General features: G+C 55.0%; 2 non-coding genes across 2 annotated transcripts; both read left to right on the top strand.

Moving 5' to 3' along the window:
- Positions 1 to 2,074: 2,074 nt before the first annotated feature.
- LOC147731006 (U6 spliceosomal RNA) lies at positions 2,075 to 2,181 on the top strand. The gene has a single exon (XR_015308862.1). It is a non-coding gene; the product is annotated as a U6 spliceosomal RNA (small nuclear RNA).
- Positions 2,182 to 2,855: 674 nt separating this feature from the next.
- Positions 2,856 to 2,962, top strand: LOC147731007 (U6 spliceosomal RNA). Its single transcript, XR_015308796.1, has one exon. It is a non-coding gene; the product is annotated as a U6 spliceosomal RNA (small nuclear RNA).
- The last annotated feature ends 3,622 nt before the right edge of the window (positions 2,963 to 6,584 follow it).

Genomic DNA, 6,584 nt, shown 5'->3' on the forward strand with positions numbered 1-6,584 from the left:
CCTACGGGCCGCGGCGGTTTGCCGCGCTGGTGTTGGTCCGGGCTCCCGCCTCTCAGGGGCGGGGTTTGATTGCCGCCAGGTGCGGCCATTTGATTGACACGGCCCTCTCCTGCTGGCGCTGCGTTTTGGATGCGGCTTGCGTGGGAAGGAGCTAGGCGCAATGTTGAACAGACAGCCCTCACAGGCCAGGGTTCGAATCCTGCCAATGCGTCTGTCTCTACGATCCTCGGTGAGTGCATTTCATCTCTAGGGATTCCGTTTGCCAGTGCACTTCTGTTTTGTGTTTTGGCTCAGGAGCGCTTGGCGCGTTCTTTTCGTGGAACGGCGTGGGGACTGCTCGATATTCTGTAGTCCTTCTTCTGGCACCCTGGGAGCCCGTGTTTTCCTCCTGTGCATGGAGCCGTCAGGATGCGCCGGGCTCAGGTGTGTTGGCACTGCTGGGTTGCTGTGCCTTCTGGTCTCCTCGGGGTGACGGATGTGTCCCCCCTTCTGTCGCCGTCTGAGGGGTCCCCCGGTTTTCCTGCGCTTCCCTTCTAGGGGTCTTTGCGAGGCGGGGTGCCCTGCCCCCTCCTGGCATTGTCTCCCTCTCGGTGGCCCCGGTGGGGGAGTATGGCCCACTGGTGGGTACGGCAGGCCCAGGGGCAGTGGTCTGGCCCGGGACCTGGGTTCGGTTCCTCGGCGGATCTGGGGTTCGATTTAGTCCAGGGTCCGGGTTAGTCGCGCCTCGGGGCCTTTGCCATTCATGGAGTCCGGCTCTGCTTCCCTGGGCAATTGCTTGCTTTTTCTCCACGTTCGGCCCCCACAATGCCTTGGCTGCCTGGCCTCCTCCTCGGGGGTGTCCGGGACTAAGGAGCTATAGCTCATAGGTTAGTCTTGTGCCTTTGGTGCGGACAACCCTCACAGACCACGGTTCGAATCCTGCCGATGCTGTAGTGGTATCCCTAGGTGAAAGTTTCGCCTCAGGGGGTTAGACGGGATGGGGTCCACAGCTGCTGGCGTACAAGCGCCTTGTGCCCTTGCGGGGGTGTAGTACGCTGGTCTTGTCTCAAGTTGCGCTACTGTGAAGTGTGGCGGGGCCCCTACGCTGGGATGGCACGCTTACTTAGTGTCTCGTTCCTGTTTGGAGCTTGCATTTACCTCCTCCGGCGGGGGTTGTTCCCGGGGTTTCCCTGGGTGCGTTCTCTGCGCAAGTCTCCGGGATCCCTTCCTCTACCTGCGTCCGTTGACCCGCCCTTGCAGGGGTGGGGTCCTTCGGCCATTCCACCCGGATTTCAGGGTGTCGGTCGGAGCGGTCAGGTTTTGGCTCCCGGGCCCGGGTGTCGGTTTTCCGGTCTCGTACTGGTACTGCCGCTCCAAGTTTCGCCCCTGGATCCTGGCTTTCGGCCCTCTCACTCCTGGGGGTGCCCTGGGGGGGGGGGAAGGGGGCTGTCGCCTCCGTTACGTCCCGTCTTGGGACGTGGCTGTCACGGTTCTTGGGATCTTCGGGCTGGCTGGCCGGTGACCGGTCTTGCTGGTCTTGCGGTCTTTCCACGGGGTCCCCCCTTCCCGACGGGTTCGGATGCCAACTCCTTCCCTGGTCTATTCTGTGGACCTTGGGTGGGCCTGGGAGGCCGGACTGCGAGTGGGGGTTCCCACTCTCGGTTGCGGGTGCCTCTGTTGGGCTTGCCTTCTGGCCCGTGGGTTGGTCCGGTGCTCATGACCCGCCTGGTGGATCTTCTTCGCCGGGAGGGAGTCTTGGGATTCCCTGTCTGGGCATTTGATACAGCCCGGCCTCGTCTTTTTCGTGGGTGAGGCGTCACGTCAGGCGGTGTCTCTCCTCCGTCGGCTCCCTGCTCTATGTGCGGTGGTCCCTTCGGTTCCTGTCTCGGGCTTGTCCTCCTTCGGGGGTCATGTGCCTGGACCCGGTACTTCCCGCTGGGTCTGTCAGGGGGGGGGGCCACCCTTTGGCGCCGGGTCGTTTGGGGGTCGTTGGGATCTCCGGCGGTCGTGCAGCTCCTCGTGCTTCGGGTGTTGCTGGCAGTCCTCCTGGCCTGCCGCCTTGGCACCTGTGCTTCGATGTCCCCATGTATTGGCCGTGCTCGCTTCGGCAACTCATATACAAAAGTTGGAACAATTCTGAGGAGATTGGCGTGGCCCCTGCGCAAGGTTGACTCGCATAATCGTGAGGCGTTCCATAAAACGGGTCAGTCGACCTGGGTGTGTCGGTTTCACCGGTCCTGTCCCTTCGGGCCATCCTTCCCCCGGGGTCCGGCTCTGTGGCGGCGGCTCGACTGTGTCGGATCTTCCTTCGTTACCTTGTCTCGCCCTGACCCCGGTGGTGTTTCGGCGCCTGGTGCCTCGGCTCGGTCTGCCTCCGGTGGATAGGTTCTGGGAGGGGGACTCGGCCCTCCTTCCGGGTCCTTATTGCCCTGTCTTTCGCGTGGCCTTTCGGTCTGATGTACGCGTTTCCCCCGTGCCCTCTGATTTCGCGGGTCCTCGGCTGGATTCGCTTGGACAGGGCCGGGGTGCTCCTGGGTGCTCGACCCGGCTGCGCATGGACTTATTTTGGGACGTTGCGGAGGTGATGTGCCTGGCACCCGCGCGTGGTTGCCACGCATGTCATGGTGCGTTCCTGTTTTTGGTTCCCGGCGGGGTCCACCGCCCCGGGTTCCCTCTCCTTTGGCGAGCTGGCGGTTCGAGCCTCCTGGCCGATCCCGGATCTTCCCGTACCGTGGTTGGGTCCCCCGCTCTCGGCGTCGGTGTTGAGCCGGCTCTTGTCGGCTGGCCTGCCTCCTTGTGCAGGCCTGGTTCGGGAGCGGATGACGCTGCTTGCTCGGGGGTTGTGGCTTTGCTGCTGGGTTCCCGCAGGTCTTCCAGTGCTCGCTTCGGCAGCACATATACAAAATTTGGAACGATACAGAGAAGATTGGCACGGCTCCTGCGCAAGGATGACACGCAAATTCGTGAAGCGTTCCATATTAGTGGAGAAGTGTGGCTCAGGGGTTGGAGGCGGCAGACCCGGTAGCTGAGATTGGTCCTGGACCAGGGTTCAATTCCCCGCCTCGGTGGGTCTTGGGCTTAAAAACTTCCATGGACTCGATGATTCTCATTCCGGTGCCTACTCGTCTCACGTGTTCACACTCTGCAACTCTGGGCAATTGCTTGCTTGATCTCCACTAGGGCCCCTTGCGGCGGGATGCCTGACTTTCACCTTGTATCCTGCTGGGGTTATCTCACAGGGGACTACCAGGACGGGTTCCCAAGGCAAGCACCTTGATGCCTTTGGGTGATACGTGCGCTATGTAACTCGCAATACGTTTGCATACTCCCTCTCTCGTTCTACGAGCTCTTCGGGGTCCGCCCTTTTGGGCCCCGGCCCTCGGTGGCTTGGCGGTTCCTCACCTTTTGGGTGGTTTTTCCCTGGTGGCAGTGGTGTCTGCTGGGCAAAGGGGCGTGCGGGGGTCGTTCCTCCGCTCCCCTCCCTTCTTGCGGGTTTCGCCGGACATGGTTGTTCCTCCGGCATGTCCCCCGTGTCCATCCCGGGGTTCCTTCCCTGGGGCCCCGGACTCGGGTGGTATCTTTACCACTTTTCCCTGCCGACGAGGTTCCTCTCTTGTCCGTGCTGGTTGTTCGGCGTGCTGTTTTGGCTTCTCTTGGCCGCACGTCTTTCCTTGCCCGGCGGGCTGGCCTGTTTTGTGTCTTTTGGCCCGGTTCGTTCGGGCCACTAGCCCTCTTTCCGCCTTGGTTCGCTAGCTTCCGCTGGCTGTCATCCTCTCCTACGCTTCGCTGGGTTCGGTGGATCCGGCGGGGGTCCAGGGTCGGTCCACGGGGAGTGGCTCGGTGTCCTGGGCCCCCTTCAGGGTGTCCCCTCTGTGGAGATTTGTCGGGCGTCGACGTTGTCGTCCCCCGCCTTGTTCGTGGGTCTCTAGCTGGGGCCGTTCTGAGTGCTGGAGCTGCGACTCCTGGTTGGCCTTCTTTTCCTGGAGGTCTTGTTTTCAGGTTTCCTGTGATCCCTGTTGTCTTTTTCATTTATTCTACATCAACCTTGTGTTGGTTTCTCTGCATCACCGTGTGGTGTTGTTCTTCTGGTGGTCAATGAAGCCTTGTTGGCTTGGGTATTTGCTCACTATGTAACTCAGGGGGCGAGGAAGACTTACGAGGAGGTAATGCCCCGGTTACTTACCGGTAATCTTCATTACTCCGAGTATAGTCTTCCTCGCCACATGAGTTCCCTCCCCCCCTCCCTGTCTGGCTATCGGCTTCATTGTTTGCTTGGTAGATCAGGCTGTTGGTTGGGCCGGTCCGCCTCTTATAGAGGTCAGGTGGGACTGGTCGGCCATGTTGGGAGGGGGTGGGAGGTGGTTTCTTTTTGCTTTGGAGGGTTCTGTTGTGGAGCTAAAGCTCACTATGTAACTCATGTGGCGAGGAAGACTATACTCGGAGTAATGAAGATTACCGGTAAGTAACCGGGGCATTAATACTGCTCAAAAACAATGCCAGATCATAATGGTTTGCACAGGGTGACAGTGCCATAACAGTTAGAGTTTAGTACTGTTGCCTAACAGCCTTGCTACCCACCCCTGACCGTGGACAGTATTGTGTAGTCTTGATAGCTGTCTGGTTCTTTATAGGATGTGCGAAGCCGTGCTGGGCATAATTATAAAGAAGTCATGCAACGGTAGAAAGTGGTTTATTAGTAGTGATAGGTAGGGTCCTACCATTTAAAATAAGGCCACAAACACAATAAATGGTTCAGTCAGGGTCTCAACTAATTATTATCTTGCTCAACCCTTGGTAGCTGGCAACGAGCAGGCATGCTTAACTTAGGAGACAGGTTTGTAAAGCGTTTAAGAACATCAATACATTATATAAGTAATACACAATAACATTCTGACACCAATTTATAAACAATAGATTATATTTTTATGAACAAATAGAGACCAAAATGATATAAATTCAATGTACAGATATGAATTTCTGAAGATTAAAAACTAAAAGATTAAAAGTACAACTAGCGCTTAGAAGGAAATAGAAGGAAATAGCGCCCAAAGGGTTCAAAAGGTCGTGCTGGACTGGGAAACAGTCAGGAGTTCATTATATTTGCTTCCAGAAGAGTTTCTTGATGCAAGAAAGTGGCCAACAGCACCAGCCAAGGTTTCAGATACACTTTTTTTTGCATCTTGGGGTCTGGGGCTACAACTGAAATTATTGTCTCAAACTTTACTACTAGTCCCCAGGTTAATGCTACTGAGCAGCATATCTTAAGAACCCCGGAAGAAACAAACTCCCTTGAGAGATGGCCCCCCATAACTCTGGACTCCCTAAAAATATCTTTGAAATCTATTTCGTCAGGCTCTCCCTGCGATCCCCTCCCAGTTCGTTTCCTGAAACAACTTGACAACGCCCCCTTAATTACTATTGCAAACATGCTAAATTCCTCTCTTTTAACTTCCACTGTCCCGGCAAGCTGGAAACACGCCATTGTAACCCCATTACTGAAAAAACCTTCAGCCGACCCTACGGTCCTATCAAACTATCGGCCTATATCATTACTTCCTGCCTTTTCTAAACTAATGGAGAGACATATCCATGCCGCCCTCACTTCCTTCACGCAGAATAACAACCTCCTCCACCCATCGCAATCAGGTTTCCGTACAGGACACTCAACGGAGACCGCTTTACTGGGTGTGACCGAAAAAATTCGAAAGCTCCTGGATAAGGGTCAAACTGTCGCACTCATTCTTTTAGATTTGAGTGCGGTGTTTGATACCATTTCACATAAAACTCTCTTGACTACACTAGAGAGAATTGGCATTCGAAATGAGGCCCTTCAGTGGATAAAGTCTTTTCTAACCAATAGATCTTTCCAGATCAAATCCAGCATTGCATGCTCGGACACGTTCCTCACCCCCCATGGAGTTCCACAGGGCTCCATCTTGAGCCCGCTGCTTTTTAATTTATACCTGCGACCACTGGCCGATTTAGCCGACAGCGTGGGCCTCGCGTTAATGTCATACGCTGACGACTCGCAGATCATTTTTTCCCTATCTGACTCAAACCCCTCAACCCCCTCTGTTCTGAAAAATGGTCTTCAGGAAATCTTCAACTGGATGTCAACTAACCAGTTGAAGCTAAACGGGGATAAAACGGAGGTTCTTCTTCTTGGAAGAAATAAAGAGCTCTGGAGCCCCTTACACTGGCCAGCAGAGATGGGTAATCTTCCCATCCCAGCCACTCAAGTAAGGAACCTAGGAGTCATTATCGACAATACTTTGTCGATGAAGCAGCAGGCAAATAAAGTCGCTGGCCTCTGCTTCACCATAATAAAATGGCTAAAGAAAATTATTTGGATGTTGCCCCAAAACACCCAAAAGACCGTAGTCAATGCACTAATAACATCACGCATTGACTACGGTAACATTCTTTACTTGGGCTCAAATCTTGCAGTGATAAAACGACTCCAAATGATCCAAAACGCGGCTGCACGACTCCTGTGTCAGATCCCAAAGTTTGAGAGAATATCTAAACATCTGAATGACCTACATTGGCTCAGGATAGAACATCGGATCAGCTTTAAAACCCTGACATATATGTTTAAAATTAAA

Source organism: Lissotriton vulgaris, chromosome 2_1 (genome assembly GCF_964263255.1).
Source record: "Lissotriton vulgaris chromosome 2_1, aLisVul1.2, whole genome shotgun sequence".
NCBI lineage: Eukaryota > Metazoa > Chordata > Amphibia > Caudata > Salamandridae > Lissotriton > Lissotriton vulgaris.